Raw genomic sequence first — 25,964 nt, 5'->3', positions numbered from 1 at the left:
CCTATTTGTTTGGAATTGTTTTAATAGTTTTTATTCATTTGATCATCATAACATCTCTAGAATTTAAATATTCCCACTGTCCTTGAATTATAAATGGAAAAAAAAGATATGTATTAAGATTTTACATGATTTGATCAGAGTATCTAACGGGTCAAGCCAACATTCAGACCCAGAAGTCTAAATCTAGAGTCTGTTCTCTTAATCAGCACAAATACTTTGTTGTCTTTTGATAGGCAGTAAGTTTTGTGATTTTCCCCCCATAATTTTAAAAGGTATTAAGACAAAAGACAAAGAATACATACTCAAAGAAGATAACTAACTAGCACTTAAATTCTTCTATCATTAGACATACTATTGCTTACAGTGCAGGGGGCCTTAATATAGTTCAGAAAAATCTGATAGAGCCACCTGTGGTCACTTAGATGTTAGGTTTTTTAATATCTACTTATAAATGTCCCAACTGTTTATTCACTTAATCTGGCCATCCAGGATGCCAACTTGCACACCACATATAATAAACAAATAAAAGATAAGAATCAAGATTTTGACCAGACAGGTAAAATAAACTAATCAAAATCTAAAGGAAAGATGAAATTTAGGTAGCGACTGCATGTTTAAGTAAAACACAGATACTTAAGTTGAGCACAGATTTCCTGGTGCCCAAAGCAAGATGCAAAATATAATCAGTTACATGATTCACATTGTATTGAAAGTGTATGACTTCCTCAGTGGGAACAATACATTATTTGGTTCAAAGGCAGTAGTACATTATTCTATATGGATGAAAAATGAACACTTTTTCTTTTTTCTGTTTTTGTTTTTTCCATTTTTTTTTTTTTTTTTTTTGGTACTAGGGATTGATCCCAGGAGTGTTTTACTACTGAGCTACATTCTTGGTCCTTTTGAATTTTGACTTTTGAGACAGGGTCTTGTTAAGTTGTCAAATGTCTCACTTAGTTGCTGAGGCTGGCCTTGAACTTACAAACCTCCTGCCTCAGCCTCCTAAATTGCTAGGATTACAGGTGTGCACTACTATGTCCTGGTGTAAGTGAACACTTTTTTTCAGAAGCAATTCTCTGTTAAGCAATAACCTATGTAATGGATTAAAGTGGTTCTCCCTCAATCTCAAATTTATATATTGAAGTTCCAACACATAGTGTTTTGACATATTTGAAAGAGGTAATTTTAAAGAGATAATTAAGGTAAAATGAGGATATATAGGTGATTCCTCAACCAATATGACTGGTGTCCTTATAAGAAGAGGCATGTGAACAAAGGAGAGAACATGTGAGAAAATAATATAAATTATATAAATGTGACCATCTGCAGGTCAAGAAAAGAGGTTTCAGTAGAAATGAAAATCACCAATAGTTTCTAGAACTGTGAGAAAATGAATTTTTATTGCTTAAGCCACCCAGTCTGTGGTGTTTTGTTATGACAGCTTTAGAGGAGTCAAATAGATTCCTATATTACTTATATTGGTACTTATATTAGTACAGTAATTTATACAGCTGAATTCTTCTGATTTCACAATAGAGTTGTCTCATCTTGTTCATGGTTTCACCTTTATGTGGTTACAGTTGCTTTTGGTCAACTATGGTTCAAAAATATTAAATGGAAAGTTCTAGAAAGAAACAATTCATATGTTTTAAATTGTATACCATTCTTTGAGTAGCATCATTCAATCTCTTACCAAGCCACTCAGATGGTGAATCATCTTTTGATCCAGTGTGTCCCTACATTTGTATATGCTACCCACTTAATGGCCTTCTCTGTTATCAGATCAATTGTCATAATATCATTATACTTATGTTCAATTAAATCTTATTTTACTTAATAATAGCTCCAAAGAACAATAATAATTATGCTGGCAATTTGGATATGCCAAAGAGAAACTGTAAAGTCCTTTTTTTAAAGTGGAAAGATGAAAGTTCCCCATTTAAGGAAAGGAAATTATATGATGAGATTACAGAGTTGTGCTATAAGATCAAATATTCTATTCGTGAAATTGTGAAAAGGAAAAAAGAAACTCATGCCAGTTTTGCTGTTTCATTCAGATTGTAAAAGTTAGGACCACAGCACACGATAAGGTGTGTATGCAGAGGGAAAAACAGCATATGTAGGGTTCAGCACTCTCTAGGGTTTCTCCCATACACTAAGGGTCTTGGAAACCATCCTCTGCAGGTAAGGGAGGGGTGTACTGAATCTATCATGGATGCTAAGGGAGTGGTGCCAGTTGAATGAGGACCTTAAGTTCAATTCTAAGGATCGCTAAACAATGTAATTCAAACCTAGAACTTTCTCGAGGAAAGAAAGTTTTATTCAAAGATGAGATCTAGACCTTTCAGAAGAATAGATGGACACTGTGCGTGCATGTGTGTTGTTTATATGTGTGTGTGTTTGGGTTTTTTTTAAAAAAAGAAAAACAGAATCTAGGGATGCAGCTCAGTGGTAGAGTGCTTGCCTAGCAAGCTAGAGGCACTGGCTTCCATCCCAATGTTGCCAAGGGGCTGGTGGTCTGGTGGTGGTGGGGATGGTTGGGTAAGTGGGGACAACTTTGCCAGAGAGAGTACTTCAGCCTCAAGAGGAGCCATAAAATAAAGTTTGTCTCATTGTTGCTAATTAAGGGTTAAAACTATGGGGCAAAAGACTTGATGACCTCTTATAAAAATGAAAAGGTTTCACCAAGGGTTGAGTTCTTTATGATTACCCTGCCTCCACACTAAGAGAAACCCTTCACAAGAGCATATTTTTTTTTTTAGTTAGTGTTGTGGTTTAAATCTGACACATGAAAGAGAAATTTATGAATGATGTTATGTTGAAGCTGCTCAACATAGGTTTATACAGAATATATTCAAAGCAAGAGTGACCAGAATGTTACTATGACCAAAGAAAAATCTCATTAATGCAGGCATATAAATGCAAATTTACAAAATAATTAAACTTAATGGTGATTAACTGTATAAAGTGATTCATTATGAAAGACTCATAGTGATTTATATGAATAATATTGTAAATAATTGAACTTTTTATACCTCTTTTATAACATATGTCACCAGGATTGTAATTATTTTTTGAATTGGCTGTGTCTCTACTACTCAGTCACATCATTGAGATAATGAATCTCACTTAGTTTCATTTTGTCCTGTATCAGTTTATTGATACTCAGGAGTGAATGAAAAAATGAGTAAATGAACACATGGACATCTAAAATCTATCTAGAACATGGATTATGAAACTTTTCATATATTATAACATTTGATAATAATTATCAGCATTTTGCATACAAGAATTTTTTCTATAACATGAAATTTATGGCACCATTGTTTTTTTTTTTAAACTTGTCTTGGTAGATAATTTAAGAATGAGGAAATACTGTCAGCATAGTGTGAAGCGTAGAATGTTGGATGAGGACCCTCAGTGTAATTCTAAGGACCTTTGTACAATGTAATCCAAACATAGCAATTTTTCCTAAAAAGCTTTATAAACATGAAATATACTTTCCAGAAGAAAGTGTGTGTGTGTGTATTTGTGTGTGTGTGTGTGTATGTGTTTTCTTAAACAATATAAACAGTCTGGAGATGCAGCTCAGTGATTACACACACACACACACACACACACACAGCAATAAAAGGAAGTAAATCCAAATGTTAGTTGTGGTTATGACCTGGGTAAAGAAATTCATTACAGTATTCTTCCCAGATAGATTTATTTGAAAAAATTTAAATATGAAAAAATGCACCCTTTTTATTGCATAGTTATAATATTATTTTGATAATGACATAGCATTCTGTAATGTGGTGTATGTATATATAAACACAAAATTCAAAATAAAGAACATTGATATCACCCCATTGTGCTCCAATGTACTCCCCCCCACCCCTCACCAAATTGTGTAGCCTTCAACAAGCACTGATTTGCTTTTTTATGACTTCTCTTACTCAGGATATCATATTCAGGAATCATGTAGTATCTAGTGTTTGAACCTGGGCTTCTTTCACTTAGCATATGTTTTTGAGAAAGATCTTTGTCAGTGTGACTTTTTCCCAGTTGTGTGTGTGTGTGTGTGTGTGTGTGTGTGTGTGTGATTAAGAATAAAGGCACAATGAATATTTGCATGAAGGCTTTTATATGAATTTATATTTTTGTTTGTTTGGTTATATTTTTCTCTTGTATAAATACTTAAGAATGAAAATGCTGATTGTGTGGTAAGTATATATTCAATTCAAAAAGAAATAGTCAAACTTCCCAAAGTGATTGTATCATATTACATTTCAACTGGTGATGTACTAGAGTTCCAGATGTTCAATCTCATCAGCACATGGAACTATCAGTCTTTTATTGTTGCTTTAGCCACAGTAACAGATTTGTAATGATATCTTCTTTTGGTTTTAATTTGTGTCTCCCTAATGACTAAACATCTTTTTGTGTGCCTATGTGACACTTGTTTATCATCTTTGATGAATAACAGAAATAGATGATAATATAAATTGTTGTGTAAGCCAAGGTTTAGAGACATACAACAAATTTTGATTTATGTTTTCATTTTCATTCAATTAAAATAGTTTCTAAATTTTCTCTTGACTTCTTCCTACACCCATGGTTAATGAAGCAATAGGGTGGATAATTTTGAAATATTTGAGGATTTTCCTGGATAATTTGTTGTAGTTTTTTCAAATTCATTTCCACTGTGTCTAGAAATTCTAGATTTCAATTCTTTTAAATGTGTCCAGGTTAATTTTATGACCCATAATGAAGTCTATTTTAGTGATTGTTCCATATGGACTTGAAATCAATATGTTCTGCAATTATTGGGTAGAGTTTTATATAAATGTCAAGTAGGTTGTATTGGTTCATAGTAGTATTTGCATCATCACTGTCTTTCTTGACGTTCTGTCCACATGTTTTACTGATTACTGAAAAGGAAGTTTTGACGTCTAACATCATATTTGTGAATTTGCTTATTCTGTTTCCTGATGGAGTCCTCCCACACCATGGCATTTTTAATCTCTCTTATTAGAGACTCACCCCACTAAATTTTTAATTTCTCTTGTTAAATACTCACATTTAGGATTGTTAGGTTTACTTTGTCACTTGGAATCTCTCTTTATGTTTTTGATCATACAACTTGTTCTGGAGTTTATTTCCTTCTATATTATTAGAACCACCCCGATTTACAATTTTGTTTGTTTTTATGATATTTCTGTGATAGTTCCTTGCAAGTGCAATTTGATTTGACTAAGAAAAACTCTGATAGTTGGTAAAACATTATGTCTAGTTATATTCAGGAGGGTACTTCTTCCTTCTCTTCGTTTGACCCCAGGAGTTACATCAGCACCCCAGTACCCCTCTACCATCTGCTTTTCCATATTGAGCTGGGACTCACACCATTTTCTACCGTGGTACTCAGGCCTTTGGGACGCAGCCTGAATTATACTGTTGCCTTCCTTGTTCTACAACTTGCAGATAGTATTTCACGGGCTTTTTGGCCTCCATAAATTGTGTGAGACAATTCCCATAATAATTTTTTCTCTCTCTCTGTGGATAGATAGGTAGAACTATTGGTTCTTTTCCTCTAAATAATCCTAACCAGTACAATATCACTTCCCATTATGCAACTTTTAATCTACTTACATCTTTATATATAAATTGGATTTTTTTATGGGCAGCGAATATTTGGATTTTGGCTTTACCATTTCTCTTTAATAAAATTTTTATTGGGATTAAAGTATTTTTTCATGACATGTGTTTTGTGTTTGTTTCATTTGTTCTTTGATCCTTTTTGTTTTATTCATGTTTTTGTATTGAGCATTTTTTTATGATTCCTTTTATCTACATGATTGTATTATTAATTGTGTCTCCTTTAAACTTTTTCGTTTGTATGTGATGCTGAGGATGGAACCCCGGTTGCACGCATGCCAGGCGAGTGCTCTACCACTTGAGCCACATCCTAGCCCTCCTTTAAACTTTTTCAGTGATTTTACTTGAGTTTACAATATTCATCTTTAATTAATCACAATCTAAATTCAAATCATACATTATTTCATTTCTATGTTATAGTCATAGTTTTTCTCTTCCATATTTTGTACTCTGCCCTACATTTTGCTTTTATGTTTTCTGTAAATTGCAAGTATACTGTAATAATTTTTGCGTTAGACAGTAAGTCCTTTTTGAGCAATTGAAAATAGGTTTTAAAAAGTCTATATTTACCTTCCTTTTACGATTTCTAGCATTTGTCATTTCTTTGTGTAGATCATATTTCTCTTCTGTTCTCTTCCTACTGCTTTAAGAACTTGTTTGTATAGTTTTTTTGTAGTAAAAGTCTGCTAGCTATTTATTCTTTCAGTTTCTGCTTTCCAGAAAAACAAAACAAAACAAACAAACAACAACACAACAACAAAATCTTTCATTTGTCCCTAGTTTGGAAAGAAACATTATTTCCCTTTGCAGACAGCCCTGGGCTTATGGTCTCAGTCTCTCACAAAACATTTTAAGGATGTTGGACTGTTGGTACCTTATGACTCTCACACTTTTTTATTTTTTTAGATATATTTATGTTCCACATGAAATGTGATTTTTTCTGTGGTTGACTAAGATGTGTAAGAATGTAAGAATATATGCTTATATTCTAGATGTGATTTGAGGGATTATTTTCTCTGCTTGGGATTTTCTAGGATTATTGGATTTATAGTTTGATATCTTATAGTATTTATGGAAATTTCTTACCATTATTATTTAAATATCTGTCCTGTCCCATTTTTTCTCTCTTTTCCTACTCAAACTACAATTGCAGCAATGTTATCCCATCTTATCTTTTCCTGAAGCTCTTAAATGCTTTGTTCTTTTCTTTCCTACTCTTTCTTTTCTCTTTGAATCTCAATTTGTGTGCTTCTATTGGCACATATTAAAACTTAATGAACACTTATTCACTTGTTTGGAGTCTACTGATGGCTAACTGAAGGTATTCTTCATCTCTCTAAGTGTGTGTGTGTGTGTGTGTGTGTGTGTGTGTTTCCTAGCATTACACTTGAATTTTTCTGACAGTTTACATCTCTTTTGCTGAAATGCCTATCTGATCATTCATGTGGTCTACCTTTACAATGATAGCTTACCACTATAGGATAAGCTTGATTGTTCAATAAGGGTTTCAAATCTAAGTCTGATTCTCTTGGTTGCTTTGGCCCTTAATAGTATTCCTCTACCCCGTTATTTTTAATTTATTTTTATATATCTTTGATTATTTTTTTTAATTGTAGAAATCTTAACCAGAACAGTAAAGACTTAGGTAGATAGTGTTTGTGCCTGCAACTGACTTGCCTCCTGCTGCCTGATTAATCTTCGTGGCTGAGTTAATCTCATCAGGGGCTTGCTGAGTTTCAGCTAATGTTGCTATGGGTTCCTTTGTGCACCACCAGCTTCATATTCTTCTAATTTTGCCTTTTGCTTAGAATAAATATTTCTGTATTATCCTCAGTTTTCTGTTTGTTGTTTGTTTTTCTGAGTCTGCCCTAAGAGTGATCTCTGTTCATTCTCTTGATACTTTCTAGAGAGGTATACTACTTTTGCTTGTTCTCTGATAGCTAGGTTTATGCTGGGAGGCAGTAGGGGAAAGAGGCCTGTGTTTCCTGCTATAGTCTCAGTCTGTGTTTATGGGTCTTTGGGATGAGGCTATGTCAGTGATCTAGTTAAACTCTATCTGCATCCTTGACTTTTGCTGGTAGTAGGAGACCTCTAATAATATTGGTATTGAATCCTGATCCTAGGATTATTTTCTGTTCTTCCCATGGGAACATATTTTACACTTCCTTCTGGAACAAAGTGTTTTCACTTGCACCTTGCCCCCTTATTAATTTAAGTCTTGTGGGTTTTCTCCACAGAGGAGAAGTGTCTCGACAGGACCTTGTTCTTCTTCTACAGCTCTGGCTGCTGCTTTCCTACAGGGCTACACAATGAAGGAGGCTTTTTGTTTGCTTGTTTTTAGCTTTCTGCTCTCTCCCTAATCTCATGAGTACTTATTAGATGTCTGTGAAAAGGGCCAAAGAATGGGGATAAATTCTTCTTGAATCTGTCATTTCTAAGTAGTTCCCTCTTATGGTATTTGGCCTCTACAAATTTGCTAAAAATTTTAAATGAGTTGTTCTTATTTATCTCTATGAAAACCTGAGTCTTTTATTCCTACACTATGTTATAGGTGAGTCAGTGTTTTTATTGTATTTGTTCTTGTTGGCATCTATTTTTCCTTAGATTTTAGGCTATTTAGTACTCTAGGTCATTAATTCTTTGATGGGTTCTAGAAAAGATGTGTATAGAATATGCCTAAACAAAAATAATTAGAACAGAGTGTGCTTGGCTTTCAACATATTTTAGGAATACCCTTAATTACTTAATGATTGTTGTGTCTTGTGTTAGTCAACTTTTTTGTCACTGTGGCCAAAATAATTAACATGAACAACTTAGAGGAAGAAGTTTATTTTGGCTCATGGTTTCAAATGTTCAGTACGTGGTCAGTCAATTTCATTGCTCTGGGCTCCAGTAAGGTATAACATCATGGCCAAGTGATGCCTAGCTCATGGTAGTCAGGAAGCAAACAGAAGGGGAAAGGGACAGGAAAGACAAACCTTCTAGGGCATGCTCCAGTGACCAACCTCTTCCAGCTACACCCAACCTACTTACAGTTGCCCTTCAGCTAGTGCATTTAAACTAGGATAGACTGTTTAGGTTACAGCTCTCATAATCTAATGATTTAACTTCTGAATATCTGCATGAGCACAAGAGCATTGAGGGGGAGGCACCTCATATTCAAACCATCACAGGGGTCTAGAAATTTCTACATCTAAAATCTTTATGTCAAGGAAAACAGAAAGTGATTTTTTTTTCTTTTTCTTTTTTTAACCTGGATGTCTTTTAATAGGTGATCTTTCCTATTTTGCTTTCACCCGATGGTGAATATTTTCTTATTACTTATTTAAAATTAGAGCAATATATGAAATATTCTTTAATGTTAATTTTGTTATGTTTGGACTGAAAAATAACCAAAAAAATTAAACAAAAAGTTTGAATCCATAATGTCAATTCAAAATATATTATATACTCTCAACTAATTAGCAGAAAAGTACGTAGTTCTTTTTTTCACCAGAGTCATTAAGATTCATATATTTATTAATAAAAATATTTATGTATTTGTAAATCAGGACTCAGATTTACTTTTTTTCAGAAGATGTAGGATACAAAGTTAAATTATTATGACTTTTTTCTTCCTAAGTACCATTACTGATTACATAATGTTCCTCATGCTTATTATCCTTCAGTCTAAACACCATTATATACCATTATTCTTTCTTTTAAATATTTCATTTTAATAAATATCAATTAGATATTTGTGGTGAATTCATAGTCCCATATAATATTGATGAGTTTACTCTCATTGATTCATGATATTTAGTTGCAACATGCAACATATATTAATTTTGTAATGAAATAAATATGTATCTTATTTTGCATCTTTTGTGAGGGGATTCTGAAAAATATTTTTGTTGGACAGTGTTATTATGCATTATCTTTTTAAAAATCTCACTTAAATGACTCATTCTGTTATGAATCAAATCAGCAAATTTGTTAAATAGAAAAATGGAAAAGTAAGATAATATAAACAATTTAACAATTTTATTTTACTTAATGCAGATAATTTCACCAAAAGCAAATATTATAATGCTGAAACTTTTTATCCTTTAAAAACTTTACAATTTAGACTGTCATCTGAAGGAGCCACTTGAGATTTAAGAAAACTGTTACCAATTGACTATACTTGGCATTGTAATATTGCTTTCTTCTATGTAAATATAGCCTTTGTTTCCTTTTGTAGTTAATGACCAGTCAAAGATCAAAGGATCCCTACACATTGGGTCCTTTGTCACAGTGGATGAAAACCCAGAAGTGGGCCAGGAAATGAAAAAGCCTCAGTCCCTGCAAGAAGGAATATTGAGTCCCCTGGATAAACCAGAAATTTGGGAAAGATAAGAGAGCTAATCAAGGAAACTTGGTTAAATGAATGTTCACATGTAGTGAATAATTCATATATGATAGACAAACAGTGTTTCTTTCTGAGTTGAAATTTAAACCATATATGTATTTAAGGTGGTTCTCTGCTCTGGTTTATCTGTTGAATAGGCAAGCAGGCCCAGGAGAAGCAGAGGACTTCAGGCTGAGGGAAAAAGAGCCCTGTGACTTTCTCAGATAGTGGTCACAGGGTACTGGTCCAACCCACTGAACTGTGTCAGAGATAATAGAGGCACACCATCTTGGGGGTTCCATGGTCATTGGGTTCACAGAAAGGTGCTGATGACTACACTGCACTCCCAAGCAGTTGGGACATAGAAATGTAGGTCTAACCTTTTCCCAGAAGGACCTTGCTTGAGAAGTTGCCATTCAAGGTTTTCCTCTCAAGTAAAAACATCAACAAAGCCTTAAGGAATCCCCAAACAGGACAACAGAGAGAGTTCAGTTGAAACATTTCTGAGGAAATAGTGTAGTAAAATCTTAGGGTATGACGGACTGGAGTATTTTATGCTAATGAAGGTCATAGCAAGTGGAATTGGAGGTATCAGTGTAAATGCTACTGATACCAAGTGGGACAAGCCTTAAAGCCCACTTATGCCCCACAGTTGATTTCAGTGTAATTTCCTCAGAGAAACTATCCCAGAAGTCCCAACTGGGGTCTCCCATGTATGTTCTTATTGTTTATCACAATTTAAGAGGACAGGCATGAACATATTGGTTATAGGTACTTAAGGTAGGTGCTTAATATTGGTCATATAAATAAATGAGCAAATGGGTGACTGAGTGGCACTTTTGTTAACTTTGGGAAACCTGTCAGAAACTTCTTTGAACATCTCTTTCCAGATAGATTATCTGTTGGTTTTGACTGAATCTCATGGTGCGGAAAGACTTTCTCTTGCACCCAACTGAGGGGATTAGGTCTGACTAAAGACATACTAAAAAAACTTGTGGAGAGTGTAAAAACAAAAACACCAGAGTACTTGGAAAATGTGAATAACTGATACCTGATGGCTGGTTGGTTTAATTTTCATTCCTCCCTGAATTGACTTAATTAACAGCTTGTTTTCATGCTGTGTAGCTATCTCCACATCTATTGACACACAAGATGATCATTTACAGTTAGCAGATGATCTCCTCTGAGATCTGAAGTTTGCTTCCCTATTACATTATGTACCTCTGATGGGAATTTCTGTAATTCTTATATGGTATGACTTAATGATTTTGCTCTTGTAAATGCATACTAAAATTTTATCTGTTTAAACATACATTGAACATAGAATATCTTGTTTCTAAATTTTAACACAGGTATCTTAAAAGAACTTGGTTAATTCTGGACATTGCAAAAGTTTATAAGTGTGGAGCAATGTGTTGCAAAGAATAAATTCTCTTAGTTTCTGATGGCCTTATACAACTTAATGCAATAAGCTATTCTTGTTTGTGAAACCATTCTGTGATAAAATTTTCTATCAATGTTACTCTTTTATTATTTTTTACACTTCTTTTTTCATTTTACAGGATATACTTGAAAATAATTTTACTAACACTAATGGATCTTACTTCACAGGTAGTTATAATAACAATAGATTATAGTCATTTTGTTCAACATCTGGTAATACTTCTGAAGAATTTTTAGTGCTATTGATTTTTAAGCTTGTGGTGTTCTAAAATAGCAAAGAATCCCATTTGTCTTGTATCATAAGTGAGTATGAGGCAGCAGAGCAGGGGCTGCAAATTCTGCAAATTGACATGTTTATAGGTCTAGTGGAAGCAGGCGACATAAATGAAGGCAACTATCTAGGTGTGGCAAACAGGAGAAAACTTTCCTTTTTGAGTGAGGCTGTTGTTACTTGGCTCTAACAGGAATACATGGTGACACTGTGCAAAATACTTCAAGTTTTCTGCTTCTGTGGTTTTTTTTTTTTTTTTGGTTGTTGTTGTTTGTTTGTTTTGCTTTTAATTTTCAGCAGGTAAAGGAACTTAACTGTTTAGAAAAATTCCATACCTTAAGAGTAGTCAGGACAATGTGAAAATCCTTTTTTTTTTTTTTTTGCGGGGGGCAGGGGCGGGTATTGGGAATTGAACTCAGGGACCCTCAACCACTAAGCCACATCCCCAGCCCTATTTTGTATTTTTATTTAGAGACAGGATCTCACTGAGTTTCTTAGTGCCTCACTGTTTCTGAGGCTGGTTTTGAACCTAGGATTCTCCTCTCTCAGCCACCTGAGCCGCTGGGATTACAGGTGTGAGCCACCAAGCCTGGCTGCAAATCCCTGTTTTGCCACTTAAAGAAATTATCTCAAAGATCATCCAACTCTAAACATCAAATACATAATGTTTCAGTAAAATTAGAAAACACGTCTTAAGTTTGAATTGGTCTCCAACTTCTGCATTGTTCAACATTTCTTAATATATTCTAAGTGAATATTATATTCTCTGGCCTGAGTATGGACACATGTGTACACATGTTTATTAGAAAATTAAAAAGAATTACTAAAATTTCTGCATAAATATAGACAGAAATTTGGCCAAAGCAGCAAAATGTTTTCTGCTAATTATATAAATGTCTTCCCTTAGAAGTGAAGTACCCCACTTATACCAGTTTTCATAGATGTAACTTATCTATTAGCTACCCTGGTAAAATACATTTGTTGCTTGACCATGCTTGGGTCTCTCAAGGGTCTTTGCAAGTGATTGAGACTAATCTGATGAATCAAGGATCTAATGGCATATAATTGCTTAATGTCTTATTTCTTCCAGGTCGCTTTTGCATTTTAACATAGATCTTCAATTCCTTAACCCAGTGGGGTGTATAATAAGATTAGAATGACCAGACACAGGGTCTCATGCATGAAAGGATGCATCAATCAATATTTGTGGGTAGATTTGAGAATTCAGCTGCTCATTGGGCTGCCAAAACATTTTTGGGAAGGAAGATGTTTCAATTTCTGACAAGTCTATGTACTTGTACATTTTCTAGTTAAGGAAAAAACCTCCATTCTGGTTTATAGATATGTTATTTCAAAGTAACTAATAATGTGATTTATTTGAAAATGCTTTTAACTTATTGTATGGAAACTACATATGAAGATCATTAGAAAGTGAAAAAGAGATTAATGGAACAATCCCTTTTTAAATCTTCATTCGATACTATATGTGCTTTTTCTAACTCTGTCACTGCTATCTTATGACAAATATCTCATTACTGTAACAATGTTTTTTTTTTTTAAAGAGAGAGGGGAGAGAGAGAGAGAGAGAGAGAGAGAGAGAGAGAGAGAGAGAGAGAGAATTTTATAATATTTATTTATTTTTTTTTAGTTTTCAGCAGACACAACATCTTTGTATGTGGTGCTGAGGATTGAACCCGGGCCGCACGCTTGAGCCACATCCCCAGCCCCAACAAACAATGTTTTGACATTATTTTCAATTGCAGAATTTTTCCTTTGTATGAATTTATTCAAGATGTTTTAGGGTTGAAGTTTACCACATCCCAGTAGATGCAACATATACTCTAACTTGACTGATGTACATCTTCAGTTGTAGCTGAAGATTAGAATCCAGTCTCTGTATTTAGATTTTCAAATTTATATTTGTGTAATTATGGCTTGTGAGATTATGGCTCTATATCAGGGACCATTTTTTCCTTCCATTGATCAAAATACATAGAAATACTTTCTCCCTCTTATCCTGAAATTTTCCTGATAGACAAATGACCAGCAATGTGAAAATATCTTCCTAAAGTGTATGGCAGCACAGACCAGACATCGAAATTTCATGGAAAAGGCAAAAGATCCAAAGGGTAGCTAAGGAGTCAATTTTAATTTTTCCCCTGTGAATCAAAATAGAATTCAAAAGCCATCTAAGATCTCATGTTCTAAAAAAGAAAACAAAATAAGGCAAAGCTCACTACTGCTTGTATGGCAGAGAACTGATTGTGTACACTTCGGCCAGTGTTTTCATTCACCTGTTAGAACCTCCATCTTTTCAACGACAATAGTGCCAGCTTCAGAGAATAAACTACTTTTAGTTAATCATGCTACTTTTGTTCTTTTTTGGCAGTGATTAGCCTAGTGTGAGACCTGTGACCAGATCTGATTAATGGCAGAAGACAAGGAGTGTGGAAATCTTCTGGGAACTGTTTTTCTTCCTTTTCAAGGAAGTGAATCTTACGAAGAAGGCTCACTCTTCTAGTTTTTAGAAGCAGATCAAGAATTTGGTGCAAAAGCAGTCATCTCTGGCTATGTGTAGCTGGTTGTGGAAGAGAGGCCATCACACCCTATGTTGATTTGGAGCTGCTGAATCAACCCCTGAACTGCAATCTCCAAAGTTTATTTTGAATAAAAAATAAGTGTCCATGTGGATTAAATCACAGGTAGAAAACTACAACCTGTGGGCCAAAGACTGCCCACCACCTATTTTAAAAACAATACTTTATTGGAACATGGTCCCACTTTTATTTAATGTAATGTCTTGTGGCTCTATTACCTACAATAACAGAATTAATAGTTGAGAATATCAGAATTGAGAAGTTGTAACTGAGGCAGTAGCTATGGATTACTGTTTAAAATATTTACTATTTTGTCCTTTTAGAAAAAAAAATATGTGACCCTATACATTAAGCCAGTACTATACTAGAATTTTCTATTATTGTCACATCGGTACATCTAAAGTGATAAAAATCCTAGCTCTAACAACCCGCATCTATTGGGAAAACAAACACATTTTACACTTAATATATTTATTAAGCCTTGACAAATTCTTTTTACAATGAAAAGCAGATTTCAAAAATAAAGTATTTAGAAACTTATGCCTGTGTCTTAATTCTACCCCAAACTCTGGACAACATTTTGCACTGAGAAAAATCATCATCCTAATTGTAGTCCAGTAAGATTTAAAATAACTTGACTTTTTTTTTCTTTCAAAATGAGGCATTTAATGAAAATGTTCTAAAGGCCAACGTAGTGAGTGAAGCTCTACCATTACAGCTATTTCAAAATGACATTTGTGCAGACCACACAAAATGTTCAGAGTATTAAATAGCATTCTGTGGCCATTTATTTTTCCTTCCTCAATCATATAACAAAAGAACTAATCATGATCAAGTCCTCAGTTTCAAAACAACTGCCTTTTTTAAGACTGCCCTGAAGCTGAAATAAGTCAACTCATTCACTGCAAATACCCTTAAAAGTACTTAATCCTGATTTCTATAACTTGACTGAAGAGTTATAAGTTGGAACAAGCTTGTTATGTTTTCTGGAGGTATTCCATCATATGAAGGTCATTAACTGGTGCTGAATGTTCTCCCTCCTGTTTCCTAATGTACATGAACCAGAGATACACATTTCAGATGATTATTCATGTGTTAGTCCACTGCATAATGGGCCTTAGTCTTTCCTCTTATAACTGTAGAAGAGAAAAGATGGCGGGGAGCCACCTTCTTTCATGCATAGCCTTCCTTTGTTAACTTCACTTCCACCCCTTATGATTAAACTGTATTGAAAGATTTCTTCTATGATTCAAGAAGATTGTTTTTTAATATTTGTTTTAATATAAAAGAAGGATATGCTCATTCATCACCAGAAATGTTGTTAAAACAGCACTTCTTATCAACCATTGATGATGAATGGGAAGATCTTTTCTTAGTATGGGAGAGAATATTACACAAATCTTCTTGAGTCTTACCACAAATCTTTCTTAATAAAAATTCAACTCATCAGTTTGCAGAAGAAAAATATGTGCTCAGTCATAAAAGGTATACTGACAATGGGAGATGTTTCAAAGAAGATCTTTTTTTGTACTGTGCTTTATGCTGATGAGCTGATATGGGAACAGCTGAGACCATACTTGTTTTTAACAGAGAAGAATTTAGGGTGATAGAATTTGTTTTTAAGGGCAGACTGTCATCTTGTTGTATAGTCGCTGATATTAACTATCAATTGAATGCATGAATAATAATTGATATTGGTGGAAGTTACAGTGAAAAAGAAACCATCAAATTGCCCTCATTTGGGAACTAGAGTAAACATGTATTAAACAAAGGATTAGGTTTACTGAAATTACTGCATTTATGCAGTCTCTTAGCAGTTACTGAGAACCTTCAATATGTGAATCTTTCACAGGCCCAGTGGTACATCTGTGCACACAGCAGTGCTCCTGTTGTCTTGGAGATAATGTTTAACTTATTGTGGTGGTCTTCCTTTGGCTACTTAAAAACCTAGTTAATAAACTAAGTCCTAACTTCAAACATCTGAAAATATTTATAGCTTGGCAGAAAATATTTCTTTTTATTTTGTTAAATGTGTTATTCTTTTATCTGCAAGCAAAAGTGATGAGGAACAAATTTAAATCAGATAAAATAGTCTGGTAGAATACTTGGCTAGCATGCATGAGTCTCTGTGTGCAATCTCCAGCACCACTAAAAATAAATAATACCTAGAAAACTGATTTTGAGCCTTGAAACTATTAGAGTTTCATGAGTCAATTCTGTCAGAATCTTTGAACATATCAGGAGGTCAATTCTGCATCTTTTGTTCCATTGGTCTCCCTCAATGTTAGTATTATGCAGTCAACTATGTAGCCAGCAGATAGATATTACAAAGTTAGGTTACTTCAAACTGCTGATGGAAAGTAAGTAAACAGACTTCACAGCATAGAACCACAGTTTTTCAGGGTCAACAACCCCAGCCTTGGAGCGATGGCATGTCAGTGTAGTGGGCTCTCTCCAGTGCAGGTTAAAGATGGAAAACTCAGATATATATATATATATATATATATATATATATATATATATATATATATATATATATAGTCTGCCAGCTAAGCAAGAGTGCTTAGAAGTATAAAACATGGAGTATTTGAGTATTGTTGTATTAGCTGGGCAAGTTTAGATACATCTAAATGCCTCTAAGTTCAAATCACAAGATCACTTTGGTGCCTTGGGTCAGTGTAGCCACTTCACCTTAAGTGTACTGGGTTTCCATCTGTCTCCTCTCCCTCCAGTGACACTAGTTGAATCTGGATGCTGCCTAGATCTCCATGGATGCAGCATTTTGTTTTAAGGCATCCCCTAAATGCAAGCACACAATGTAGCATTAAACTCAAAATTGTTATTAATCTTTTAGCATGGAAGGAGTCCAGTTGGATATACTATAAAATTTCTTAACATGAGGTGTACCATTTTTATAATAAAAAGGAAGAACTACCTTAGCAAAAAGAATGATCTACTGAAAATAAAAAATGGAATGAACATAAAAAGTATGAAATTAACTTCGAATTGTCATGACTGACATTTGCTTTTAAAACCTGCAGAATATTTATGAGGTATCTCTATTTACATGAATGGAATATACACGGTTTGTGTTATGAATGATAAATGAAAAGTCTTTTTGCACTAAGGCAGCATATGAAAATATGTAAAGTAATACTAATCAAAATGCAATATTTAGCCATAGTTAAATGATCCAGGTATAAATATTGGTCTGTAAATCACTCTTTAACTCATGGTTTCTTAAACCTGGCTCTTTTAACATTTTGGGACATATAGTGCTTTTTGTAAGGAGATATTCTGTGCATATTTAGCAGTATCTATGACCTCTACCCACCAGGAGTACTCCCCAGAGGTGACAACCATAAATGTGAACAGATATTGCCGAATGCCCTTGGTTGAAAACCACTGAATTAACTACACCTTTTATCTTGCATTAGTATTCAACATAGCAGGTTGCTATGCATTAGTATGTTAACATAGCAAGCATGAAAGAGGAGGAGTTGGGAGTGGGTGCAATGATTAATCAGCTCTTCATGTTTGCGGAAAATTACTGCTACCTGAAGTATGTTAGCAATTTCATGAATGAGAGTACAACAAATTCTGCCTAATGTGAAAACTTAAGAAGAACATAATTAAATCTGATTCCATTATTGGGGAAGCCCTTTAGGTTCTTGCAGACTTTGGACACTTTATTAGTAATATGATCATCATACCACAGGTATGCTGGAAGGGAGGAAATATAATCATAGAATTGTGTCCTCATGCAGTCAAGACAACAGTTTGATCATGTTCTGTGTTGATCTGAATTTTATAGACTATTGTATAGAGCTTTGAAAATTCAATTTAGAAGAAATACCAGCAAGTATACAGAGATCTCAGGGAAAAATTCTTAAAAACAGTTCTTAGACACTTCTGTTGAGGGAGATGGACCAGGAGATAACTACTTAAAAAGTAGATGGAATATTGGAATGTAATAATTTGAAAATGTCCATCATAATTCTACCTATACTGTTTTTTTCTCCAGAAGGTAGAAACTTTGGAGGTTGTGTTTTTATGATGGAGAACAAATTTGTTCTACTCAGCCTGGCTGACTCCTCATCTTGTAGGTATCCACTTCAATATCATTTATTAGAAATTACTTTTTTAACTCCTTATTTGAACTAAATTCTCTGTTGTTGTGTCTAACAGTACCCTAACTTTTATGCATAGTTTTTAGCACAATGTTTGATTAAATATTTAGTGGGTTAATATGTAGTATTGGTTGGTCAACTTGAATGTAAGTACTAAGAAGAGTAGTATATTGTCTTCCTCATTCACCATCATAGCATTGGTACTTAGGTTAGGATCTAGCATCCAGCTTGTATTGGTTCACTAAGCATGTATTCACTAAGTAATGAGTAACATGAGTAATGTGTTTAAAATCAGATTTTCAATAATAAAATAGAATGGTAATACAAGGGTGCTTCCATAATCATAATGACAATTGTTCATCATCTTTCAGAAATGAGATAATTTTGATCAGTTTTGTGGTAGGGTTGGCACACACTGACTCTGAAGATCCAATCATGTGAGTCTCTTTCAAATAGCATATTCAGTAAAATCATGAAGATAGCTCGAAACTGGTTATGATCAGGGTATTTCTACTACAGTTAAGCAAATGTAAATGCTCAGATGGTTACTAACCATTTAAAAATACATCCAAGATGTTGAGTATATTTCTGTACCAGTAAGAAAGTTGGGGAATAAATGGGTGTAATCACTCTTCTACTATAAGTCTTGGCCTCTAAAAAGAGGCAGTGCCAAAATCCAACTTCAGAAAATGGGATATTGGGTTTTATAGAGCAACTCTTCTACTGAGTATAATCAGAAACACTAGATATAATTATTTAATTATTTAAAGACATATATTTTAAAGGCAGCAGGATATTATCATGGTGGAGAGAATTTGGGGGAATAACACTCTAAAAGCAAAGAAGCCAACACCAAGGCAACACCTGTGCCCAGTGCGATAGGCTTCTTTGGTCCTTCATCCGTGCCAGTTGTTAGGATCTTGATGTACTCCAGGTTTTTGCATCTGTGAGACTCAGAACGGACCCACCTTAGCATCAGTCCGGGTGGCCAGGTGTGTTCACCAGCACTGCTCCAGCCTTGGCTGCATAGCATGATGCAAGATCCTGTTCAGTGAGGGTTGGGCAGGGAAATAAGCAAAATACTTTGCCCTGAAACTTACTGCTGGACTGATCCTAACAGTCTCTATCCCCATCTTGCCTGTGGATGGAGCCTATGGAATAGATCCAGTACAAGGGAAAGAGACATGAAGCCCCAATCTACCAGATTTCCAGCTAGCATCACCTGTGGCTGGTTGATATGGCCTTGGGTCACAAGTTCATCTCAGCAATAGGCATCTGGTAGCGTTGTGGTCCTTTGTCCTACCCAGTCTTGTGTTGGTTTTGGTGGTTGTGGGTTAAGGGTGTGAAAAAGCTTAGATGCTTTGGTTGCTATGGATAAGACATAGGAGTGTGGGTTGGTCCATCCATGGTGATTCTGACCAGAGATAAGTCTATAGTCAGACCACAGGCTGGAATCAGTATTAGTCATTCCAGTCTACCCTGGCCCCAGGGACAGTTCTGTGGGAACAAACTACTCATCGTAGGTCTTCTTCTGTTTCTTTCTGAACAACATACCAACATTGTATATGAGATAAATCTGGACTTAGGTTTTCTTTTGGAACTGAAATAGTAACAACACACCAATAGCTGACCCCTGGCAAATCTGGTCCTGGGCACCATTTAGTGCTGAAAGAGTAAAAGTGATTACAGGATCAGAGAAAATAAGTAGCCTGCTTAGAATTTCAGGAAAGAAAAGTATAAAGCCATACTAGGAAGAATGGAATAAATACCTAATTCTTCAATGTCCAGATGACATCACATGCCAACAAGCATCAAATGTTTTCATGAATTCACATAGCACTAAAAATAAGGGGCCAGAAACTGATCAGACAGTAAAATACTTTCAATTCTCTATCAGAGAAATTTTTCAACAAAGGTATGGAACCAATTAAAAAATTCGAACTGAAATTCTTTTTTTAAAATTTATTTTCCTATAGCTTTTATTGAAGTAAAATTGGAGTACAACAAAATGTGCATATTTGAAACATGCAATTTGATCAGTTTTGACATGGATCTAACCAAACAATCAATATAAAAGGCATTTTCATTACTTTTTTAAAAAAGTTATTAATCATACAGACTATGTTTCCTGTGTGATTTATTAATTAGAAATCAATCACTTTAAGATATGCAGAACCCCACCCCCACTTTTCAACTATTTCAAAATTAAACGGCACACTTATAAATATGGGTCAAGGAAGAAAGCACAAGAAAACTAAGCGATAATAAAAGCTTAAAATATCAGGATCTCTGGGATGAAACAGTACTCAGATGACCATTTTGACATAAAGTACTTGTATCAGAAAGAAGATAGGATAACAATCAAATTACTTGCCAAAAAATAGTAGGATCAGAAATATATGAAATAGAGAAGAAATAATAGATTGAACTGAAATTCTTGAGCTGCAAAGTAGTGGATAGTTGGGGATAGTAGGGGAGGTGGAGGGGAAAGGCTGGTCAATGTGTATTAAGTTATAGATGGAAAGGAGCAAAGCTCTGGTACACAACTGCACAGGGTAGAGACTATAGATAACTGTCGCGACCCCTCGCCGGCAAGGGAAAACACGACACAGGATTCTTCTTTCAGCAGTTTATTCAGGCCTTGTTTCATGTATCATCTTCTAGCGACCCCCCGCCGAGCGCCCAAGCATAGCCTAATAAAGCCTCCCGCATACCAATCTTAAGCCGCCACGTGGATCTTTCTCATAGGGTGGTCAGGGATTGTGCGCCAATTCTCCATAAAAGGAGTTGTTTATCACAGGCCACAGTGGAAGCCGGCGCCATCTTCTAATGGCGGCCACGGTCTATTGGAAAGGCTCACCACAGATAACAATTATGTATGTGTATTTAAAAATATGGAAGAAAGTATTTTGAGGGTTATCACCACAAGGAAATGATAAACGTTTGAGGAAATAAATATGTTGTACTGATTTAAACATTTCACCATGTATACACATATTAAACATTACATGGTATGTGTTTTTGTGTACCAGTTTAAAAACAAAAGATAGTCTCTTAGACTGGTTTACTTCTCATTTGATTTTGACACCTATAATCCTTTGGCTACTTTAACTGATTTAAAATAAATTTTAAATTTAGTTAAATTTAAAATTTATTTTAAATCAGTTAACCTTCTGTTATTGGGTTGATCTAATCAAATCTTTGAAAATGACTAGACTTGTTGATTTAGTTAAGCATAGCCTAATGGGTAATATTTTATGTTTTCTAATAGACCAAGTGTTTTATACACCTAAAATTAGACAATGAAAGGATATGTAGGGAAGGTTAATACAGATTGAGCATTCCTAATCTGAAAATCCCAAATCAGAAATGCTTCAAAAATCCAAAACATTTTGAGCACCAACATGATTCCACCAGTGAAAAATTCCACACTTGACCTCATGTGGAGAGACTTTAATAAAAAAGGCAAGTACACTAAAAATATTGTATAAAATTACCTTCAGGATGTATGTATAATGTACATATGAAATTTAAATTAATTTTTGTATTTAGATTCAGACTCTGTCCCCAAGATATCTTATATATTTGCAATATCTCCAAATCCAGAGAGGGAAAAAAAGGGACTTCTTTTTTTTCCCTCCTCTCCTGTCCTCTTTTCTTCCTTCCCTCAGCCCCACTCCTTTCACTGCTTCCTTCCTTCTTTTCTTCATTACTTTCTTCTTGTCTTTATTCCTTCTCTCTACCTCTTTCTTTCTAGGTGAAGTAGATGCTAATCTTATTGTAGCAGGGAGCAGCAGGAATTGCTTCAAATTTCTTTATGTATTGCACAGGATGACAAATGTTGAGGGCTTTTCAGCAGATTGAGCTCAGTTCACACCTCCAAACACAATATCATAATCAAGACATCCCTTTGAAGCAATTTCAGTGATACTGCAGCCACAAACTCTCCCTGCCTACCAAAGAGAAGTCCTTTCTAGGTCACAAGAGGAGACAGGTGTTTATTAGTTTGTGCTTTCAGATAATCTTCCCACTGCCTGAAAATCCCATTAAGGGGTATGGTAGTCACTTCAGCTTCGTGACTGAGGTGAAGATGCATTGTCTGCAAAGAAGCATGTTTTCAAGATGTCAGTTCACTTGATTTTATGAGAAATGACTATTGAGGAAAAAAAGCAAGCATTCTTTACAGAAGGAAGGAAGCACTTTGAACTTTTAAAGTAACGGCTTCCTTCAAACCAATGAGCAGTGTTGACAATTATTTCCTGTTTGCTAGGGTACTACCCTGATAGCTTATGATATTTTGAAAGCACAAAGCCAGTATTGGAACCTTTGAGGCGGAAGCTTCAGCCTCCATCAGCAGGGTGCATGCTATAATTTACCTTACTTTTCACAAAGGTGATTCTGGAAACTGGCTTCAGAGGTGGCTTTGACACTTAATGGATTTGGATAACAGCGGAGGTTTCTCCTAGGAGGCTCAGATTCACCTTTTAAAGACCTGTAGTGTTCTGAACACAAATTCAGCATCTTCTCCATCTGAAGAAATTCAAAGCAAGTGAAGAAAATTTTTCTATTGAGAAGAAACTGAGGGGTGACCTAATTATAGGACCTTTATCATTGTATTTTGATGGATTAATCCAGTCATGGTTTTTATCCTGATTGTTCACTTGGCATCTGCTGGGAATTACATGCTGTATCTCAGGGCCATGATGCCTAAATAAGATGATGTTTACAAAACATCTTCCATGCTGTAGGTTCATAATAAATGTCATGCATTATTGCTGGAATTATTGTAATTTCATTAAACTGGAATAAAAGGCACTGAATGTGTGGGAATAACTATAACCCAAACACCTGAAGGTAGATACACAGGACTCTAAAATGGTGGATGCACTTGAGATTCTTTCTGCAAAATTTCTGTAAAATTTTATAAGAAGGAAAAAGCAAAAGACATCTTTATAAACATTTGAATGTCACTGGGTATAGGAGAAGAGTTGGGAAAAATATTTCAGTACAGAAGAGATAAGAGAGATCTGCGTCCTCTGGATCGGTGCCAGATTGTCAGGGCTCTTTTGGGTTCCTTTGTTTAGTAGTTGAGTGATCTTTGGAAAATCTCATAAACCCCTCTGAACTTCCTTTGCCCTGTCTCTTAAAAGGGGGTAATAACATCTCCTCTGGCCTTCTCACAAAGATGTTTGAAAAATAAAGTGGTATAGTTATGGGTCTGTGTATGTGTCATGGTGGCTTGTAAGCGGCAGGCATCACTTTCACATTGCCACGGCTTTCCTCCCCCTTTGCAGGACTGAACCGCAGAAGCTTCTTCTTTACCCCAGTCCCATCAGAGAACCAATTTCCTACATTAATCTACCCGCCTTTCACCCTGATTCCAGGTTTGAGAGGAGAATGTCCAAGTGGAAAGATAGAGAACCACATCTGTAGCAGTCAGTTCAGCCTTTTGGTGATCAGCATTAATTTATTGACTACATCTTCATCCACATAGAGTCTCTGCACTCCCTTTTAACTAAACAGCATCCACATCAGCTGAAATACTTCCACTGGCTCCCTTCACATAGCTGGAAAAGAAGCCTAACATTTATGAAAGCAACATTAGTAAATATATTTTGAACAAAAAATGAAATCATTAAGAAATGCCAGTAAAAACAAACCTTTCCTCCACGTTTATATATCTCTACATGGTTGACTGAGCTTGTTTCCACATATTGGAAGATGCCACCCAAATATCCCAAAGAGAAGTTGTACACAGTTTTGAATCACAATATAACACTGCTTTCATAATAAAATATTCAATCATTTATGAAGTAAGAATTGCCTATAAAAAGTAAGAGGGGATACATTGCCTTATACTCATAAACCTGTTGGCCCTTAAAATTACCATCCATTTCCTTCCTTGTACGCTTGTCAGAAATCAAGCTCGTCTTCTCCGACTCCATGTATTAGTCAGCTTTTAATTTCTGTGACCAAAATGCCTGAAAAGAACAACTTTGAAGAGGAAAAAAGTTTATTTTGATTTATGGTTTCAGATGTTCACTCCATGATCAGCTGACTCCATTAATTTGGGCCCAAGATTCTACTGAATCTTAGACCTACATTTGGACAATACTTTTAATAGCTCAATATGGATATATAAAAAAACTAAATTGATCTTTTCACTCTCTTGCAGTTCATCAGTTTTCTTTCATATTGCCCTCAGAACAAAAGTTAGCAACAGTAAATTGCTGAGACGTTCAATTTGAAGTTTTTAATCTATGTTCTTAGAAACAGAAATGTGAGAAGGCAGTCATTGCTACTAGGTTGTTACAAGTTGGTAAATTAGCAAAGAAGAGGCTCAAGGTATTAGTCCAAAGTTGAAATTTCATAGTATATAACCAAAGCAATGGGGCGCAGAACTCGATAAAATACTGTGATTAATTTACTTTTCCATTGGTGGTTTGTTTTTCAGGCTGCCATTGTGCATGTCTTCCAAAGCCCTACAGCTCCTTAAAAGTACCATGTAACACCTAAATCACAACCTTTGGTCCATTCTGGTCTTCCTTGCTCAAGGATTCCTTCTTGCCACTTTCCTACCTTATATCTAGAATTAGCTATCTATCAGATTGCTTTAGTTTTAGCTCTATAATACCCCATTCCTATTCTTTCTTTTAAAAATTCCTGTTGCTGCTTCTTTAAGTTGATACCTATTTTATTCTCCTAAAAAGGTACTTCAGTAGCTTCTGAACTAGGCTTCTTTTTCTAATTCAGTTGATTCCAGATGCCAGAGAAATCTGCTTAGAGCCCAGCCCTAATCAGGCTACTTATTAGAGAGAAGGAACTGGAGTTTTAAGATAAAGGGAGATGTAAAGTTGATGTATAATCATAAATAAAGTTTTTGAAATTTAATCTTTGGAGATGGAAAGAATGCTGCACCGAAGTATACTTATTACTGAGAATTTTGGGTAGTTTTATGTGTTGTTTGTGTGGATAGAAAAGTAAAAATGTTTGGTTACTAGGACATCTTAAGGTTCTATCATTACAGACCCTGGTAATGCCATATAATTCTTCATCTTGAAGGTAGAGAATGGGGAAATTTACTCTCTTGTTATGCCAATTTAATTTAGTTCATAAAGTTACTCAAATAAGAATGCAGTGATAGGGCTGGGGTTGAGGCTCAGTGGTAGAGCACTTGTCTAGCATGTGTGAGGCACTGGGTTTGATTCTCAGCACCACATATAAATAAGTAAAATAAAGGTGCATTGACAACTAAAAAATATTTTAAAAAAGAATGGAGTGATAATTAAGAGCAGTCTAGAATCAGAAGACTGCCCTGATATTTTGTCTTTCTATCCTAATAGTTATGCAACTTGTAATATTATTAAGGTTTGAATCCTGGCTACCTCTGATATACAATTGTGTGTGTTTATTGATTGAGTAGTTAATGATAAATTGTTTTACTGATTTTTTATATAAATAATATCAGGTAATGTACTATATATATGTAAAGCAATGGTTTGCACTAAGTAAAT

The sequence above is a fragment of the Marmota monax genome, unplaced genomic scaffold, assembly GCF_021218885.2.
Source record: "Marmota monax isolate L192 unplaced genomic scaffold, Marmota_monax_Labrador192_F-V1.1 WCK01_AAM20220418_F8-fsc00174, whole genome shotgun sequence".
Classification (NCBI taxonomy): Eukaryota; Metazoa; Chordata; class Mammalia; order Rodentia; family Sciuridae; genus Marmota; species Marmota monax.
The sequence above is the reverse complement of the archived record's forward strand: the minus strand, read 5'-3'. Positions refer to the sequence as shown.